This window comes from Panthera onca, chromosome F1, assembly GCF_046562875.1.
Source record: "Panthera onca isolate mPanOnc1 chromosome F1, mPanOnc1 haplotype 2, whole genome shotgun sequence".
Classification (NCBI taxonomy): Eukaryota; Metazoa; Chordata; class Mammalia; order Carnivora; family Felidae; genus Panthera; species Panthera onca.
In genome coordinates, this window is record NC_138355.1 from 3,248,613 (window position 1) to 3,268,708 (window position 20,096).

The window sequence follows — 20,096 nt, forward strand, 5'->3', positions numbered from 1 at the left end:
CTCCCTTCAGCAACCTTGGGGCCAAAGGATATGGGCCAGGGAGTGAGGAAAGGGCTTGGTTTCAGTGTGCAGGGCATGATCTCCTATCCAGGTGATCAGAGATCTCTGTCCTCAGGGAATTCTCTGTATCCCCCACCTCTGAACCATAAGTCAGCAGTGCTGTGATTCTGAGTGAGCCACTTAACCTCTGAAATGTCAATGCCCTGAACCATAAAATATAGGTCCCAGCCCCTTCTCTGCCCACCCCACAGTCCTTTCACGAGCATCACCAGAATTAACAGGTTTTCTTCACTATTAGAAGTGTAATATTGAAGTCTCCTAGTTTTATTGTTGAGAGATCAGTTTCTCCTTTTGTCAGTTCCATTGTTATGCCCAGAATTCATGATCCCCAAATACCGCCAGGGAGCCGAGTCTGATGTAAAAGCAAAAGAGCCTTTATTCGAGCTAGCTCGAGCTCAGTCCCCTACCTGCACCGACACAGCGGTGAGATACCAGGGAGAGAGTTTCCAAAGCCCAAAGGTTTTATTGGGGCCTAGGGGCAGTTGGTGAGGTAATAGCTATGGCCTCAGCCGATTGGCTGGGGAAGGGTCCGAGTTCTGTTGGGCAGGTGGGGGAGGGGGTTGCTCAAGGGGAGGAGGTGTGGTCAAGGTGAAGGACACAGAACAAGATGGAGTCGGCCGGGGTAGGCCCGCCCTTTCACCATGTACTTTGGCGCTCTCCTGTTGAGTGCAAAGTGTTTACAATGATCTCTTTGAAGGATGCACACTTTGTCACTATACCATGTCCTTCTTTGTCTCTAGAAAAAAACTGTCATAAAGTTTATTTGTCTTCACAAAGCCAGTCTAGCTCTCTTGATTACTATTTGCTTGGTATATATTTTTCCATCCTTTTTACTTTCAGTGCCTTTGTGTCTTAGGTTTAAAGCATGACTCTCCTGTAGATGGCATAGAGAGAGATTGTTGTTTTCTACCCATTCTGTCAATATCGGCCTCTTAATTGGATGTAGAATCCATGTACCCTTAATTACTCATCAGGTAGCATCAAAATCAATTGTTTTTTCATTATTTCTGTATATGTTATATCTTATTGTTCTAATATTCCTCCATTCCTGCTTTCTTTTGTGTTATTTTCTAGTGTACCAAGTAAATTCCCATGTTGTTTCTTTTACTATATATTCAGGGAATACTTAGTAGTTTCACTGGAGATTACAACTAATGTCTTAATTTCCAACATGCTAATTGGATTCATACCAGATTAATTTCAATGGCATACAGAGATTTGACCCCTTTAAATTTTTTTTTCATTTACTTATCTTGGAGAGAGAGCATGAATGGGGGAGTGGAGGGGAGAGAGAGAGAGAGAGAGAGAGAGAGAGAGTCAGTCTCAAGCAGGTTCTGCACTGATTGTGGACTCTGGGCTTGATCCCCTGATGCTGAGATCATGACTTGAGCTGAAATCAAGGGCCAGACGCTCAACTGTCTGAACACCCAGGTGCCCCTAGAGACTTGACTCTTAGTATATCTAATTGATGTCCTCTCTTTTTGCCATTATTTTCACTCAAATTACCTCTTTATACAGCCTGTGCTCATTAACATACATATATATTTACGTTTTATGTATTTATAATATATGCAATTTATATATATGTATAATTTTAACTTCACAGTTTTAAATTAGAAGAAAATCTATTGTTTATATACTTAGGCTATATATAGTTTATGTGCTAATACACTTGTGCTTATGCACTTATACATTTGTACTTTTTTATATTTACCTATGTAACTATTCATGTAGAAATAAATGTCTTTGCATTTTATTTTATTTTATTTTATTTTTTAAATTTTTTTTTTCAACGTTTATTTATTTTTGGGACAGAGAGAGACAGAGCATGAACGGGGGAGGGACAGAGAGAGAGGGAGACACAGAATCGGAAACAGGCTCCAGGCTCCGAGCCATCAGCCCAGAGCCTGACGCGGGGCTCGAACTCACGGACCGTGAGATCGTGACCTGGCTGAAGTCGGACGCTTAACCGACTGCGCCACCTAGGCGCCCCAAATGTCTTTGCATTTTAGATGGAAGGACTCAGGACTTCTTTTTTTTTTTTTGTAAGTTTATTATTTATTTTGAGAAAGAGATAATGCATTAGCAGGGGAGGGGCAAAGAGAGAGAAAGAATCCTAAGCAGGCTCCACACTATCAACGTGGAGCCCGATGCAGGGCTTGAACTCATAAACCATGGTATCATGACCTAAGCCAAAATCAAGAGTCAGATATGAAATGGAATGATCCACCCAGGTGCCCCAGGACTTAGGGTTTCTTGTAGGGCTGGTGATAGCAATGGATTCTCTCACATTTTGTTTACCTGGGAATGTCTTCATGTCTTCTTCCATTGCTGAAGGACATCCTGGCTAGATACAGAATTCTCGTGCACAGGTTTTGTCTTTTAACACTTTCAGTAGATCATCCCACTGCCTTCTGGCCTCCATGGTTTCTGATGAAAATTTGCCATTAAACTTACTGAGGACACTCTATACATAATTAATCACTTTTCTTGTATTGTTTTCACAATCCTTTGTCTGTGGCCTTGAACCATTTTAGTGGGATGTGAGTTTATCCCACTTGGTGTTCATTGAACTTCTTGAATATTTTGATTAATGTTTTCATCAAATTCAGTGCGATTTTTGCTCTTATTACTTTGCATATTCTCCCTGTCCTTTCTCTCTTTTATGTCTTTCTGGGACTCCCTCTCTCAGTTAGTGTGTTAGTATGCTTGATAGTATTACACAGGTCTTTGGGGCTCTGTTCATCCACCCCCCATTTTTATTTTTCTTAACTTGCTGTCAATCAGACTGGATCTCAATTTTCCTACCTTCAAATTTGCTGGTTCTGTCTTCCTCTTGCTCAAATCTGCTGTTCAGCTCTGGTGCACATTTAACTGTATCCCATCCCAAATTATGTATCAGAGCTCTAACCCCCAGTACTTGTGAAAGTTGAAGTAAGGTCTTTCCAGATATCATCAACCCCGGATTGGGGCTGGCCCTAATGCAGAGGCTGTTGTCCTTACCAGAGCAGGGAGGTTTGGACACACAGACAGAGGGGCAAAGGCCATGTCAGGTGCTGGCTGAGGCAGAGATAGAAGAACTGCAGATATAAGCCAAGGAAAGCCATGGGTTTCCAGAAAAATCCCGAAAGCAAGATAGTGGTGAAGAGGGATAATTCCCCACCTCTTTCCCAGCCTACAGCTTGAGTTCAGACTTCTAGCTTTTCACACAGCAGCATATCACAGGAAATTTGTGTTGTTTAAGGCCACGTAGTGTGTATAGTAATTTGCCACAGAAGCCCCAGAAAATCAATTCAAGCCTCTCTGGTGACATTTTATTCTTTTCAACTCCAGAAGTTCTATTTGGTTCTCTTTTATAATTTATATCTTTTTATTGTTACTCTCCACTTGGAGAGGCACAATTCTTGTACTATAATTTAGCTCTTTAACTATGAGCTCTGTGAAGTCCTTGAATGTCTTTAAAATAGCTGATACAGAGAAAGACAGATACCATATGTTTTCACTCTTATGTGGATCCTGAGAAACTTAACAGAACTTCCATGGGGGAGGGGAATAAAAAAAAGAAAAAAAAAGAGATTAGAGAGGGAGAGAGCCAAAGCATGAGACTCTTAAAAACTGAGAACAAACTGAGGGTTGATAGGGGGTGGGAGGGAGGGGAGGGTGGGTGATGGGTATTGAGGAGGATACATTTTGGGATGAGCACTGGGTATTGTATGGAAACCAATTTGACAATAAATTTCATATTTAAAAAAGATCTACTCTCTTAGCACCAAAATAAATAAATAAAATAAAATAAAATAAAATAAAATAAAATAAAACTGATACAAAGTATTTGTCCAATGTCTGGACTTCTCTCAGGGACAGCTCTGTTGGTTGCTTTTTAATTTTCTTGTGTATCAGCCTGGTAAGACTCTCTGGGAAGACTCACTGAACTCAGCATACAGTCATGCTGATTGCTATGGTTTATTACAGTAGAAGCACGCCCAGCAAAAGAAGCAAATGGAAAAGACACATGAGAGGAGGCCCAAAGAACACCAGGCACAGGGTTTTAAGAATCCTGTTGCGATGGGGGCGCCTGGGTGACTCAGTTGGTTTTGTGCCCAACTTCAGCTCAGGTCATGATCTCACGGTCGGTGAGTTTGAGCCCCGCATCAACTCTGTGCGGACAGTTCGGATCCTGGAGTCTGCTTTGGATTCTGTGTCTCACTCTCTCTCTGCCCCTCCCCAACTTGCGCGCGCTCTCTCTCTCTCTCTCTCTCTCTCTCTCTCGGTCTCAAAAATAAATAAACATTAAATAATTTAAAATATCCTGTTGCAGTGGAGTCTCATGGACACACCTCATTCCTCCAGCAACGACTCGAGACAATACGTGTGAAACATTGTCTTCCAGGGAAGTTCATTAGTGACTGTGTGCCCAAAGGTTTTTAGTGGAGACCAGTCATTTAGCACATAACTGAAGGCCACAATTCCAGAAAGTAAGAGATTCTTAGCGTAAGCCACAGTGTTCATACAGTTGAGGCAGACCAAGCCACTCTTACCAGAGAATGGTGGGGACCCTCCTGGTTCCAAGTTCCCAGACGTCAGCCAGTGGCCAATCGAGCAAGCAGACCTTTCTAAGGAAAGCAGTCTCAAACCTGTTGTGTAACTCTTTCCTGTATAGAGCCAGACTTAGTAATTTCCTTGTAGGTCTCTTATAATTACTCTTATTTGGGGTGCAGGGGTGTATAAATTAAACATTTTAAATAATATGGCAACTCTGGGAATCGGATCTCACCCCTCCCTATGGTTGATTGTGTTGGCTTTTTTTTTTTTAATTTTGTCATTGCTATTTTCTTGTGAGTGACCTTTCTGAACTCATTCTCTGAAGAAGTCTGTATTCTTTGTCATGTAGGATCGTGGTAGTACCTGCTTGGCTACTTGGTGGTGCAGCCATTGACTGGATCGAGATTGCATTAGCAGCCCAGAACTGAGAAGTCACTCAGTCCTTGCTGAGGGGCTGTGTGGGCATGTGGAACCGTGTCTTCAACACTCAGCTGGCAGCAGAGAACTCTGCCATAACCTTCACTTGCTGAAGAACAACATCAAGGTCAGCCAGCGGTGACAACATGGGGGCTTGTGGAATCTTTCCTGAGCATGTGCACAGCCCTACATTTGCACGTGGTCTAGATTCCTAGGACTAAGAGCTTTTCAGAACTCCTACAGAAATTTCATTTCTAAGCTCCTTTTTTAAGGCTTTTTGTTGGCCTGTTATTTGCTCCAAGTATTATCCATTACATTAAGCAAGTGCAAGTTAAGCAATTGCCTGTATTTTTGTTTTGTTGTGTTTTGACAATGATTCCAGGGGAAAAAAGGGCTTTTTGTCCTGGGCAAGCTCCGAGTCCAATTAAATGCAGGCAGTTGAATAAGTAGGGTCTGATAGAGACCTACCAGATAGGTCCAGTAGTGATTATTTCCTAGGAAAGAGGTTTTGAGGAGGCTTAAGCCCCTCTTTGCTCTGTCTGGTGGCTGGCTGCACAGTGCTGACTCTCACTGTGAATGTGGGCTCTTCATTTTCTGGATCGTGTGGAACCACAGAGCAGGGCATGGGGCAAGGCAGGTGAGAACAGCACGAAACTCATGGTTCTGACTGAGATTTAGCTGCTGTTTTCCTGGAACGAGCATCCCCTCCATTGCTGCAAATCCTCGTTCATTTCCAGAGTTCTGCAAATGTTGATGGTGGCAATTTGGGACAGATTCCTCATTGCTTTTTTGGAGGGCAGAATTTTGTGGATCTGTCGTCTCCCATCTCTCCGCTGAACTCATTCACCAAATCATATTCTTTTGAGTATCCTCAGGCCACATGCGTGACAGATTGTCCTCGGGTTTTTGTGATATACACAGTTCAATATAAACTGCATCTCAGATGAAAACTCACCTTGAAGCTGTGTGCATACTGTTAGGTCAAATACGTGCATTAATTGCACTTAAAAACAGAGGCTAGTCTCACTTTAAAAGGAACTTTTTTTTAATGTATGAAATTCATTGTCAAATTGGTTTCCATACAACACCCAGTGCTCATCCCAAAACATGCCCTCTTCAATGCCCATCACCTACCCCCCTCTCCCTCCCACCCCCATCAACCCTCAGTTTGTTCTCAGTTTTTAAGAGTCTCTTATGCTTTGGCTCTCTCCCACTCTCACCTCTTTTTTTTTTCCTTCCCTTCCCCCATGGGTTTCTGTTAAGTTTCTCAGGATCCACATAAGAGTGAAAACATATGGTATCTCTTTCTCTGTATGGCTTATGTCATTTAGCATCACACTCTCCAGTTCCATCCACGTTGCTACAAAGGGCCATATTTCATTCTTTCTCATTGCCAAGTAGTATTCCATTGTGTATATAAACCACAATTTCTTTATCCATTCATCAGTTGATGGACATTTAGGCTCTTTCCACAATTTGGCTATTGTTGAGAGTGCTGCTATAAACATTGGGGTACAAGTGCCCCTGTGAATCAGCACTCCTGTATCCCTTGGGTAAATTCCTAGCAGTGCTATTGCTGGGTCATAGGGTAGGTCTATTTTTAACTTTTTGAGAAACCTCCACTCTGTTTTCCAGAGTGGCTGCACCAATTTGCATTCCCACCAACAGTGCAAGAGGGTTCCCATTTCTCCACATCCTCTCCAGCATCTATAGTCTCCTGATTTGTTCATTTTGGCGACTCTGACTGGCGTGAGGTGATATCTGAGTGTGGTTTTGGTTTGTATTTCCCTGATAAGGAGCGACGTTGAGCATCTTTTCATGTGCCTGTTGGCCATCTGGATGTCTTCTTTAGAGAAGTGTCTATTCATGTTTTCTGCCCGTTTCTTCACTGGGTTATTTGATTTTTGGGTGTGGAGTTTGGTGAGCTCTTTATAGATTTTGGATACTAGCCCTTTGTCTGATATATCATTTGCAAAAATCATTTCCCATTCTGTTGGTTGCCTTTTAGTTTTGTTGATTGTTTCCTTTGCAGTGCAGAAGCTTTTTATCTTCATGATGTCCCAATAGTTCATTTTTGCTTTTAATTCCCTTGCCTTTGGAGATGTGTCAAGGAAGAAATTGCTGCAGCTGAGAGTTCAGAGCGGTTTTTTCCTGCTTTCTCCTCTAGGGTTTTGATGGTTTCCTGTCTCACATTCAGGTCCTTTATCCATTTTGAGTTTATTTTTGTGAATGGTGTAAGAAAGTGGTCTAGTTTCATTCTTCTGCATGTTGCTGTCCAGTTCTCCCAGCACCATTTGTTAAAGAGACTGTCTTTTTTCCACTGGATGTTCTTTCCTGCTTTGTCAAAGATTAGTTGGCCATACATTTGTGGGTCCAATTCTGGAGTCTCTATTCTATTCCATTGGTCTGTGTGTCTGCTTTCGTGCCAATACCATGCTGTCTTGATGATTACAGCTTTGTAGTAGAGGCTAAAGTCTGGGATTGTGATGCCTCCTGCTTTGGTCTTCTTCTTCAAAATTACTTTGGCTATTCGGGGCCTTTTGTGGTTCCAGATGAATTTTAGGATTGCTTGTTCTAGCTTCGAGAAGAATGCTGGTGCAATTTTGATTGGGATTGCATTGAATGTGTAGATAGTTTTGGGAAGTATTGACATTTTAACAATATTTATTCTTCCAACCCATGAGCACGGAACGTTTTTCCATTTCTTTATATCGTCTTCAATTTCCTTCATAAGCTTTGTATAGTTTTCAGCATACAGATCTTATACATCTTTGGTTAGACTTATTCCTAGGTATTTTATGCTTCTTGGTGCAATTGTGAATGGGATCAGTTTCTTTATTTGTCTTTCTGTTCCTTCATTATTAGTGTATAAGAATGCAACTGATTTCTGTACATTGCTTTTGTATCCTGCAACTTTGCTGAATTCATGTATCAGTTCTAGCAGACTTTTGGTGGAGTCTGTTGGGTTTTCCATGTAGAATATCATGTCATATGCAAAAAATGAAAGCTTGACTTCATCTTTGCCAATTTTGATGCCTTTGATTTCCTTTTGTTGTCTGATTGCTGATGCTAGCACTTCCAACACTATGTTAAACAACAGCGGTGAGAGTGGACATCCCTGTCGTGTTCCTGATCTCAGGGGGAAAGCTCTCAGTTTTTCCCCATTGAAGATGATGTTAGCTGTGGGCTTTTCATAAATGGCTTTTATGATGTTTAAGTATGTTCCTTCTATCCCGACTTTCTCCAGGGTTTTTATTAAGAAGTGTTGCTGAATTTTGTCAAATGCTTTTTCTGCATCGATTGACAGGACCATATGGTTCGTATCTTTTCTTTTATTAATGTGATGTATCACGTTGATTGATTTGCGAATGTTGAACCAGCCCTGCATCCCAGGAATGAATCCCACTTGATCATGGTGAATAATTCTTTTTATATGCTGTTGAATTCGATTTGGTAGTATCTTATTGAGAATTTTTGCATCCATATTCATCAGGGATATTGGCCTGTAGTTCTCTTTTTTTACCGGTCTCTGTCTGGTTTCGGAATCAAAGTAATGCTGGCTCCATAGAATGAGTCTGGAAGTTTTCCTTCCCTTTCTATTTTTTGGAATAGCCTGAGAAGGATAGGTATTATCTCTGCTTTAAATGTCTGGTAGAATTCCCCAGGGAAGCCATCTGGTCCTGGACTCTTATTTGTTGGGAGATTTTTGGTAACTGATCCAATTTCTTCGCTGGTTATGGGTCTGTTCAAGCTTTCTATTTCCTCCTGTTTGAGTTTTGGAAGTATGTGGGTGTTTAGGAATTTGTCCATTTCTTCCAGGTTGTCCAATTTGTTGGCATATAATTGTTCATAGTATTCCCTGATAATTGCTTGTATTTCTGAGGGATTGGTTGTAATAATTCCATTTTCATTCATGATTTTATCTATTTGGGTCATCTCCCTTTTCTTTTTGAGAAGCCTGGCTAGAGGTTTATCAATTTTGTTTATTTTTTCAAAAAACGAACTCTTGGTTTCATTGATTTGCTCTACAGTTTTTTTAGATTCTATATTGTTTATTTCTGCTCTGATCTTTATTATTTCTCTTCTGCTGCTGGGTTTGGGGTGTCTTTGCTGCTCTGCTTCTATTTCCTTTAGGTGTGCTGTTAGATTTTGTATTGGGGATTTTTCTTGTTTCTTGAGATAGGCCTGGATTGCAATGTACTTTCCTCTCAGGACTGCCTTCCCTGCATCCCAAAGCATTTGGATTGTTGTATTTTCATTTTTGTTTGTTTCTATATATTTTTAAATTTCTTCTCTAATTGCCTGGTTGACCCATTCATTCTTTAGTAGGGTGTTCTTTAACCTCCATGCTTTTGGAGGTTTTCCAGACTTTTTCCTGTGGTTGATTTCAAGCTTCATAGCATTGTGGTCTGAAAGTTTGCATGGTATGATCTCAATTCTTGTATACTTATGAAGGTCTGTGTTGTGACCCAGTGTGTGATCTATATTGGAGAATGTTCCATGTGCAGTCAAGAAGAAAGTATATTCTGTTGCTTTGGGATGCAGAGTTCTAAATATATCTGTCAAGTCCATCGGATCCAATGTATCATTCCGGGCCCTTGTTTCTTTATTGACCATGTGTCTAGATGATCTATCCATTGTTGTAAGTGGGGTATTAAAGTCCCCTGCAATTACCACATTCTTGTCAATAAGGTTGCTTATGTTTGTGAGTAATTGTTTTATATATTTGGGGGCTCCCATATTCGGCGCATAGACATTTATAATTGTTAGTTCTTCTTGATGGATAGACCCTGTAATTATTGTATAATGCCCTTCTTTATCTCTTGTTACAGCCTTTAATTTAAAGTCTAGTTTGTCTCATATAAGTATGGCTACTCCAGCTTTCTTTTGACTTCCAGTGGCATGATAAATAGTTCTCCATCCCCTCACTTTCAATCTGAAAGTGTCCTCAGGTCTAAAATGAGTCTCTTGTAGACACCAAATAGATGTGTCTTGTTTTTTTTCGCCATGCTGATACCCTATGTCTTTTGGTTGGCGCATTTAGTCCATTTACATTCAGTGTTATTATAGAAAGATACGGGTTTAGAGTCATTGTGATGTCTGTAGGTTTCATGCTTGTAGCGATGTCTCTGGTACTTTGTCTCACAGGATCCCCCTTAGGATCTCTTGTAGGGCTGGTTTAGTGGTGATGAATTCCTTCAGTTTTTGTTTGCTTGGGAAGACCTTTATTTCTCCTTCTATTCTAAATGACAGATTTGCTGGATAGAGGATTCTCGGCTGCATATTTTTTTCTGTTCATCACATTGAAGATTTCCTGCCATTCTTTTCTGGCCTGCCAAGTTTCAGTAGAGAGATCTGTCACTAGTCTTATCAGTCTCCCTTTATATGTTAGAGCACGTTTATCCCTAGCTGCTTTCAGAATTTTCTCTTTATCCTTGTATTTTGCCAGTTTCACTATCATATGTAGTGCAGAAGATCGATTCGTTATGTCTGAAGGGAATTCTCTGTGCCTCTTGGATTTCAATGCCTTTTTCCTTCCCCAGATCAGGGAAGTTCTCAGCTATGATTTCTTCTAGTATTTGTTTCCCTTTAGTGCATCACTTAGTTCTCTAATTTTCCCCTCATACTCTTGAATTTTTTCATCTCTCTTTTTCTCAGCTTCTTCTTTTTCCATAATTTTATCTTCTAGTTCACCTATTCTCTCCTCTGCCTCTTCAATCCGAGCTGTGGTTGTCTCCATTTTATTTTGCAGCTCATTAATAACATTTTTTAGCTCCTCCTGGCTGTTCCTTAGTTCCTTGATCTCTGTAGCAATAGCTTCTCTGCTGTCCTTTATACTGTTTTCAAGCCCAGCGATTAATTTTATGACTGTTATTCTAAATTCACTTTCTCTTGTATTGTTTAAATAGTTTTTGAGCAGTTCGTTAGCTGCCGTTATTTCCTGGAGATTTTTTTGAGGGGAATTCTTCTGTTTCATCATTTTGGATAGTCCCTGGAGTGGTGCGGAACTGCAGGGCACTTCCCCTGTGCTGTCTTGCATAACTTGCGTTGGTGGCCGGGCCGCAGTCAGACCTGATGTCTGCCCCCAGCCCACCGCTGGGGCCACAGTCAGACTGGTGTGTGCCTTCTCTTCCCCTCTCCTAGGGGCAGGATTCACTGTGGGGTGGCGTGGCCCATCTGGGCTACTTGCACACTGCCAGGCTTGTGGTGCTGGGGATCTGGCTTATTAGCTGGGGTGGATCGGCAAGGTGCACAGGGGCGGGAGGGGCAGGCTCAGCTCGCTTTCCTTTGGAGATCCGTTTCGTGAGGGGCCCTGCGGCACCGGGAAGGAGTCAGACCTTCGGAGGGATGGATCCACAGAAGCACAGCATTGGGTGTTTGCGCGGTGCAAGCAAGCTCCCTGACAGGAACTGGTTCCCTTTGGCATTTTGGCTGGGGGATGGGTGAGGGAGATGGCCCTGGCGAGCGCCTTTGTTCCCCGCCAAGCTGCGCTCTGTTGTCTGGGGCTCAACAACTCTCCCTCCCGTTGTCCTCCAGCACTCCCCACCCCCGTTCTCCGAGCAGATCTGTTAACTTATAACCTTCCAGATGTTAAATCCTGCTTGCTGTCAGAACACACTCCGTCCGGCCCCTCCGTTTTTGCAAGCCAGACTCGGGGGCTCTGCTTTGCCGGCGGGCTGCCCCTCCGCCCCGGCTTAAAAGGAACTTTCTTAAGGGTACCTGGGTGGCTCAGTTGGTTAAGCATCCCACTTCAGTTCAGGTCATGATCTCACGGTTCATGAGTTTGAGCCCTGTGTCAGGCCCTTTGTTCTCGGTGCAGAGCCCGCTTCAGATGGTCTGTCTCCTTCTCTTTCTTGCCCCTTCCCAACTCATGCTCACCCTCTCTCTCAAAAATTAAATAAGTGTTAAAAATAAATAAATGAATAAAAGGAATTTTCTTAAAACAGTATACTGAATAATGTAACCCAGCACCTGTGGCTAATATTGACAGTATCCTCCAGTTGAATTTAGGTTATGAGATGTGGTTTCGTTGTGTTATTTTTAAGTTGGAAAAAGTAAACAATTGTTCAAAGCTTATTATATATATTATTTTGTAGTGGTCAAATTTGGATATTTATGATTTCTTTCACTTATAAATTTCACTCATCCTCACAGTCACAGAGATGGATATTTTGGAATAAAATAAAATAATTATTTTTGGCCAGGAATGTTTTATCAAAAGCTATCTTGATGAGACTTGTGATTTATGGAAAAGAAATGTGAACATATCCAGGGATTCCAAGATACAATGTAAAACTTCCAGTCATTGGAGATCCACATTGCATCTTTAAAAAAAAACTTTTTTATGTTTTTATTTTTAACAGTGCACATGTGCGTGCACGAGAGAGAGCATGAGTGGGGGGGGGGCAGAGACAGAGAGAGAGAGAGAGACAGAATCCGAAGCAGGCCTCAGGCTCTGAGCTGTCAGCAAAGAGCCCGACTCGAGGCTCGAACTCACAGACCATGAGCTCATGACCTGAGCCAAAGTCGGATTCTCAACTGACTGAGCCACCCAGGTGCCCCTCCATGTTGCATCTTTAAAATACACGCAGAATTGCTCCAAACTGCTCAAAGGCTGTCTACAGCAGCCAAGAGGATGCAGCTGATTTTTGTATCCTGTTTTCCTAGAGACCATTCCAAACCTGAATCACACAGATGTGTGTATGGCACAGAGGTTGGGGAGGACTCAGATTCTCACTGTATCTCCTATCACGGAAGTCTGAGCCTCAGGACACTGTTATTGTGGCTTCAAGTTGACTCTGTGCCCTGAGCTGTGTCTCAGCACACCCTGCAGTTTGCTGGGTTGGTTAGTTGTCTTGTTGACTGAGGTAAAGCGCCTGTCTCATAGGCCTCCCATCACTTCCTTCTCAAATTTTCCTTGTCACCTCCTGATTCCATCCATATGCTTTTTCCTCTGCAGGAGACATTGCTTCCACCACTGCTCACCCCAGCCATGACCCATGCTGCACCCCAGTTACCCTGAATACGTTCCTTAGCTGGGGGCTTAGTCAGCCCCTCCAAGAGAGCCACCCAAGTGCTCCCTGACTAGAGCTGTGCTCAGGTGATCTGTTTCGGGGATCTCCTCCTAGGTGACTTTTTATTGTGTGTTTATTTCGTATGTATCTTCCAGAGAATACTTAGGATCGATGGAGGCAGAGACTGCAAAGTTCTTACTCACACAGGCATGCTGCACACACCCCCTTGCACCTGGTGAACAGGACAGAGATTCCCCAGAGACGGGACAACGGGTGCACATCGGGGAGGTGCAGGATCTGTATCTGCACAGTCTGCTCCATGCCCAGCTCTGTCCTTCACACTGCATGACCCAGGGCAGGCTCAACAAACCCCTCTAGGAGTCCCTTTCCTCATGTCTAAAATAGGAGTGACAGTCCTTCCAGTACCATCCTCAAGGGGCGCTTGTGAAGACAGAAGTATTATTTGCCTAAGGTCCTCGCAAGGTGCTTGTCCTGTTACCACTAAATGTGTGGAGGCCTGGCCCCGCATTACTGGGTCACGACCTCACCCAGCAGGCCTGAGCCTCCATGCAGCTCTGAGGTCCAGGCTAGGACCACTGTCACCACAGCTGTCACCCCCCCACCATTGCCACAGCCAATCCCAAACTCTGTCTTGTGTCTGGTGTAAGAAAGTGGTCCAGGTTCATTCTTCTGCATGTCGCTGTCCAGTTTTCCCAGCACCACTTGCTGAAGAGACTGTCTTTATTCCACTGGGTATTCTTTCCTGCTTTGTCACAGATTAGTTGGCCATACGTTTGTGGGTCCATTTCTGGGCTCTCTGTTGTGTTCCACTGATCTGAGTGTTTTCGTGCCAGTACCAGTCAGCCTCTATCATGGACATTCTTTTCTCAGTTCTACGTTGTGTGCCTGCCTTTTGTTTTCCTTAAAGCACAGATGTCTAGGGGCTGGATGTCTCTACTGGGGACATGGGATACACAGTAGTGCGGTGGTGTCCCTGCCCTCCTGGCATGTTCATTGTACAGTCTCTCAGGTTCTTCCAAAGAGCACACCCCCCCCCCACCCCATGCTCGCCCACATGTCCCAAGCACTTAACTGGCAATTGTCCGTTTAATCCAAACTTGTAACGTGAGTTTAGTCACCTCTGCACGCAGCCTGTCTGAAGAGAGGTTAGTCAATTTCTTGTCCAAAACCAGGCAGAAAAGCCTGTTTAGCCCCATGGTCACTGAAGACATGGGATAAGTCACCAAGACAACTTCCTAAGGAACAGAACTCACACTTGAATCCTTAGTGGTCACTTCCTACGTCATTCCTTCAATGAACATATATCACTCTAAACAGACTCAAAGTTTTCCATCGAATGCAAGATGGTTCACAACTAATCGAAGTGGGCAAGCCTAACCATAATCCCAGAAGGAGGTGGGCACCGAGAACTTCTGGGCATCACAGCTTTGGGGGCAGCACCAGGGAGCGGTTTATACCAGCCTGCACAGCACAGTCTAAAGATGCTGCCCTACCCAGTGCAAGATAGGGACCTCTCTGGCCAGGATACCCCACCACTGAGATTCCTGGGACAGTGCAGTTTGTGCCCAGGGCCCTGCAATAAAGGCAGAGAGACACGGGGATGGTGAGGCTGAAGTCATTGTCCTGTTGTGCCCTCAGATAAGAAGGAAATGACTGAGCCTCCCCTGATTCATGGACAGCAGATCACCCGGACAGAGAGGGAGGAGGAGGGGAGGTGAGCTCGTAGGCTTTGACGGACATGCCCCTGGAGCTCTGCTTCCTGAGGAACCCACTTACCCTATTCAATGGGACATGCAGATCCTTCTACCCTTGGAGGGAGCTCCTACCCTTGGAGGGAGCTCCATCTGAGCTCTGAGCCAGGACTGTGCCCCAGGGGTTCTAGCAGGGCAGGCCCACTGCACCCCCTGCTGCCTGAGGGCCAGAGGCACCTATACAAAGGGGACCCTGGAGAGACAGAACTGCACCCCATGCTCTGTCCGCTGCCCCCTCTTCCCAGTCAGGGGTCTCCTTGCTGCCCACGAGCTTCCTCTTCAGGCTGCAGCCTCTTTTCCGTGGCGAAGCCCTGACCTCAGCGAAATGGCCTCCATGGTGGAGATCCCTGTAGAGGGGGGCCAGAGGGAAGCCGTGCTCAGACAACACTCGTTCCAGATTGAGGACATCAGAAGGACAAAGGACAGTGATGGACTGGCCAAGACCAACCAGCTTCCCACTATGGCAGTCATGAGGGGTGGACAGTCTTCACCTCACCCTGCAGTTCGTCCCATGCTGTCATCCCTGACTAGGGGGAGAGGACAATGCAGGGATGTGTCCTCAGGGACAGAGAGACAGCTCTCAGCATATTTCATGGGTGTTCCACTCTGGCAGACTTGAGCCCTCCTTGGGACAAGCCAGTTACCCTCAGCCTAAGATCGGACCCAGGGATCAACTGGGTCTACTCTTTGGGGGTGTACATGTAGAAGCAGGAGACTGGGAGTGAGCAAGAGTTTTGAGGGGAGAGCTTTTTCCCTAGGCAAGCTGGTCCTAGGAACTAACATGCTTCCAGTGCAGGACAGAGTGATCTTCTGACCAAGAGCCCCAGACAGTGAGGACGGCTGAGTCAGCAGGCCACGCTCAGGACTTTAGAAATGGAGGTGCGGCAACACACCCAGTTCCAGGAGACCATAAGAGAGAGGATGGCCACGCGTGACCACCCTCCACCACCCCACCCCACGGACACATCCCTGGAACTCAGCAGCCAATTACCCACTAGGCACAGTGACAAGGAAGGCTCTGGGCAGTGAATAGGTGCAGGCAGCCCGTGGGTTTTAATCTCCCTTCCCTGTGAGCCCCGAGCACAATGCAGGCCCCAAGCCACTGCCTCGTGCTGGGCAGTAATACTCAACCTCATCTCCGGGCTCAAGCCGCAGAGAGAGAGAGAGAGAGATGCTGGGGTGCCTAACCTGGAGCCTAAGAATCTCTCTGAGATCCCTTAAAATCTGTTATAATTCTTTGGGTCAGGAGTTTGGGAACATGGCCCAGGTGTTTCTACAACCAAGCTGCTCCCTGGTTGCCAACACTGTTGCTGTTTCCAGTGTAGGTGATGGTAGCCATCTGTCCTGGGCTCTTGGATACGGAGGGTGGCTGAGTCAGCCCTGCCTGGGCCACACACACCCTGGCATGGGAAGGAACAGGTAGAACACAAAGCCAGGTGAGTGAAGGGGTGGAACAGAGCTGAGAGGTCCCCCACCAATCTTCCACCCAGGGCAGGTCGGCTGTCACCTGTGCAGACTGAGGAGGACAAGGGCGAAAGGAACACAGGACATGGTGCAGATACTCAAGGGTTCTGCCCCCCTGAGACTCCAGTGGCCGCCCCCCCCCCCCCACCGGCCAAGTGTCTCTTACTCTCCCTGGGTACCTATGGAGGGAGGGGTTTCTACATTCAAATAGTACTTGCTCCCAGACACTCCTGGGCAATGTTATCTGTGTCAGAATAATGCCCACCCCCCAAGATACTCATGTTCTAATCCTTGGAATCTGCCCAATGTTGCCTTGTATGGGGAAAGGTAATTAAAGTTGTAAACCGGGGTGTGCGAGCAACCTGGCTGCAATACCTCCTCTTTCCACCATACTCAAGGTGTTCTCCCCCAGTGTAGCCCTGGGATTGCTACCAAGTCTAGAGGGAGCTCCCTCCCCACCAGGCATGGGAGGTGGCAGCTCTGGTCTAGAGAAAGTCTGGCAACCTTGAAAATTCTGTTTTTTAGCTTCTAAGGCTGTTTTGCAAAGTAGAAACTGGCTCTCTCGAACTCTCCTTGGTCTGTGGTCCGGACAGGTTTTCTCATATCCAAATACACATCCCACAGCCTCTATCTTCCTTTGGTTTCTCCACCAAAGGACTTCCCCTACTCCAGCCTGTGCTGCCCATTTTATTTCTCCCAATTCGCATACACACCCTTCTGTCCCGCCAAGCTGTCTGTTTGCACCTGTGGAGATTATTCTGTCCCTCTGCAGCCTGTATTCCTGGTATTCCAAGTGTTGTGACCTCAATACTGCTGTGTTTGAGGGACAAGGGAAATTCTGATCCCCCTCCTCTGCCATCTTAATTCCTCCTGCCTCCTTTTACTTTCCTTTTCACAATTTCAGAGTTGGGTGCCAATCGACTAAGTCACCCAGGACCCGCAAGAATACTTGTTTTCAATGTGAAGATGTTCGAAGGCCAATAAAATGGCCATAGTGTCCAGAAAAGAATGGGAAAGTTAGAATGGGTTTTTGTATTTCTAATTTGAGGCTGTGATAAGTTCCAGTAGTCTCTTAGTGGAGACATCATATAGGTATACAGTTGACCCTTGAACAAGATGGGTTTGGACTGTGGGAGTCCACTGACGCACAGATTTTTTCCAATAAATACAGTACCATCCTGTAAATATATTTTCTCTTCCTTATGATATTCTTTTTCTTCTTGTTTTTGTTTATTTTCAGAGAATGAGAGGACAGAGCACGTGAGGAGGGGAAGCGGGGGCAGAGAGAGAATCTTCATCAGGCTCCACACTGCCAGCGTTGAACCCAGGAGGTATAGATCAGGACCTGAGCCAAAGTCAAGAGCCTGACCCTGAACCGACAGTGCCACCCAGCACCCCTTCCTTACGATTATCTTAGTAACATTTCTTTAGTTTATAGTGTAAGAATACAGTATGTAATACATATAACAGAGAAAAAATGCATTACTCGACTGTTTATATTGTTGGTAAGGTCAGCATCCGTTATCCTAACCCTGACCTTCCATGCTCAGTTTACAGAGTTAATGGCCAAATGAGGCTGAAAGGTAGGTTAGATCTAGAGAGCATATACAAGAGCTTCTGCTTTAATATTTTGGTTTTTAATATATATATATTTTATGTTTAAGTGTAATTGCTTTTGAAGTAGGAAATTCAGTAGGAGATTTTATTTTTATTTTGTTTTTGAGGATTCAAAAGATACTTGTGGATTTTCGAGTGCATGGCCATCAGAGCCCGTACCTCTTGCTTTGCTCAAAGGTCAACAGTATAGTGATTTGGCACTTTTGAGATCTTCTCAGTGAGATTAGTGTAAATGTTTTGACCTTAATTAATTGGTCGTTGTATGCTGAGTATGTACGAAGCAGTTAGATACTGAGTGTACAAGTGGAGGGGTCAGGTTGTAGTGGTCGAAGCAGAAAAGTAAGTCAACAGCAATCCATTATAAGTCAGTATAAAGGCTTCAGCAATAGAAAACGGACACTGTTAGTTGAGAGAATATTGGGGGCGTTTGTAGTGAGGGTGAGGATGAGAGTGGGAGTGGGAATTCTGGTAGTCAGAAAAGATCTGAGAGTGGCAAAAGGTGCCAAGTGAAAGATGAGAAGGACCGGTCGTGTAGACCGTGGCGAGGGACATTCCGGACAGAGAGGACCACAGATCATCGTTTTACTCCAATGTCTTAGAGTGACCAAGATGTAGGAAGACCCACTCCATCATCATAATCATTATGATTGTTGTGTGTAGAAAAGAAAATGTGCATACTGGAATAAGTGTTTGGCACATTTTAGGTGACTAAGACATAAATGTTCTTATACTTGCCGTTTGAATGCTTACTACACATTTTGAAGAGTTCCATACGTATATCTACAATTTTTTTGCTATTAGTTAATCGTAATTTTAAGAAAAGTTTTTCTTACTACTTTGCCATTCGATCCAACCTTTCTTTCATCAAGAAAAAGGTCAAGCCTTTGCTTACCTAAAGGAAGCAGCAGCTACAACAGTGTTTTGTTTATACCCAACATGGTATACTCCAAAGTTTATCATGTGAGGTATGAATTGACACTGAAACAAATGTCTGCCATGTTATTAGAAGCAGTTTTAATTTATAGCAAGTATACTTTTAAAGAATTTGTTTCAATACTTATTTCAAACGTCCTTTTATTTTGGTCGGGAATGCAAAGGAAGGTGTTTTGTTAGTTCCTTTTTGAAATCTGCATACAAGTCAGGCTTCTGCCTTTGAAAGTATTCTGGCCTTCCTTGTTCAGTTTAGAGAGTCAGTAGCCAAATGAAGATTCAAAGGTACGCTGAATCAAGAGAGCGTATATGAGGTATTTAAATGTTTTGGTTTTCAATACGTTTTTCTTATTTGTAAGTCTGATTGTTATTAAAATCATAAATTCAGATATTTTCTTGGAAAAGGATTAGGAAGTCTTCACGCAACTCATTACTGATGCTACTTTTAACAGAGTATGTGTGAGAAGCCCAACAAATATGTTCTTCATTTCTCTGGTGCTGCGGATCGGAAAGTGCAAAGTATATTAAATGGACAAGTAGAAGATAAGACCAGTATTTTATTCAAAGGTTATTTGACAGAATGTTGATTTAAAACAGGAACACTGATATATTCTAATATCTAAAGAAAACCGCCTGTTAAGTGCATAGGAAAGAGAAAGAGATGTGAAAAGGAGATAAGTTGCATATATGTGATGTCAGCAACAGATTAATTTGAGAGTGCCACCAAAGGAGCTAAATGACTAGTTCCCTTTCAAGATACTGGAAGGCCTAAGGAACCTCAGGAAATAAGAGAGAGCCAAAGAGGGAATGATGAGAACGGTGGAGACTACAGGGAGTAAATGAAGGAAAGTAAGCCGGCGTGTATTGTGTTTCTACTGGAAGGTGGTAAAATACACTCGTTCTTTAAAAGGAAGAGCAGACTATTTGAAATGCAGCAACACTATCAGGTGAGCTTCTAGTACCAGAATCTGTCAGAGTAGTATCCCAAAATGTTCCCACTCTTACTGTTATCCTCACTGTTGCGAAGACATTAAGGACTGACCTAGCTGATGATGCAGAGTTATGTCCTAACTACCATGGATGAACATAAGCATTTGTAGTCAGCGATAAATGTATATACGTTAATGCCATATAAAATGGGGGTATTTCATACGGTAGTAACATTTAGGGCAAAATAAGAGAATGGGAAGGAGGGTCAGATAGGGAGACATCAAGATAACTCATCTGACATTTTGGATGCAGTATTTTTGACTTTTATTTTGGCAATAACTGCCTTTAC

The 20,096-nt window shown here is 43.8% G+C and overlaps 1 protein-coding gene and 1 long non-coding RNA gene across 2 annotated transcripts in view; both read left to right on the forward strand.

Moving 5' to 3' along the window:
* The window catches only part of LOC145713332 (ankyrin repeat domain-containing protein 26-like), a 101,706-nt gene that overhangs the window by 35,063 nt on the left and 46,547 nt on the right, over positions 1-20,096 (forward strand). The window lies entirely within an intron of this gene.
* LOC144614835 (uncharacterized) lies at positions 4,329-19,354 on the forward strand. Its single transcript, XR_013553063.2, has 3 exons — positions 4,329-5,146; positions 17,511-17,601; positions 19,270-19,354. It is a non-coding gene; the product is annotated as an uncharacterized LOC144614835 (long non-coding RNA).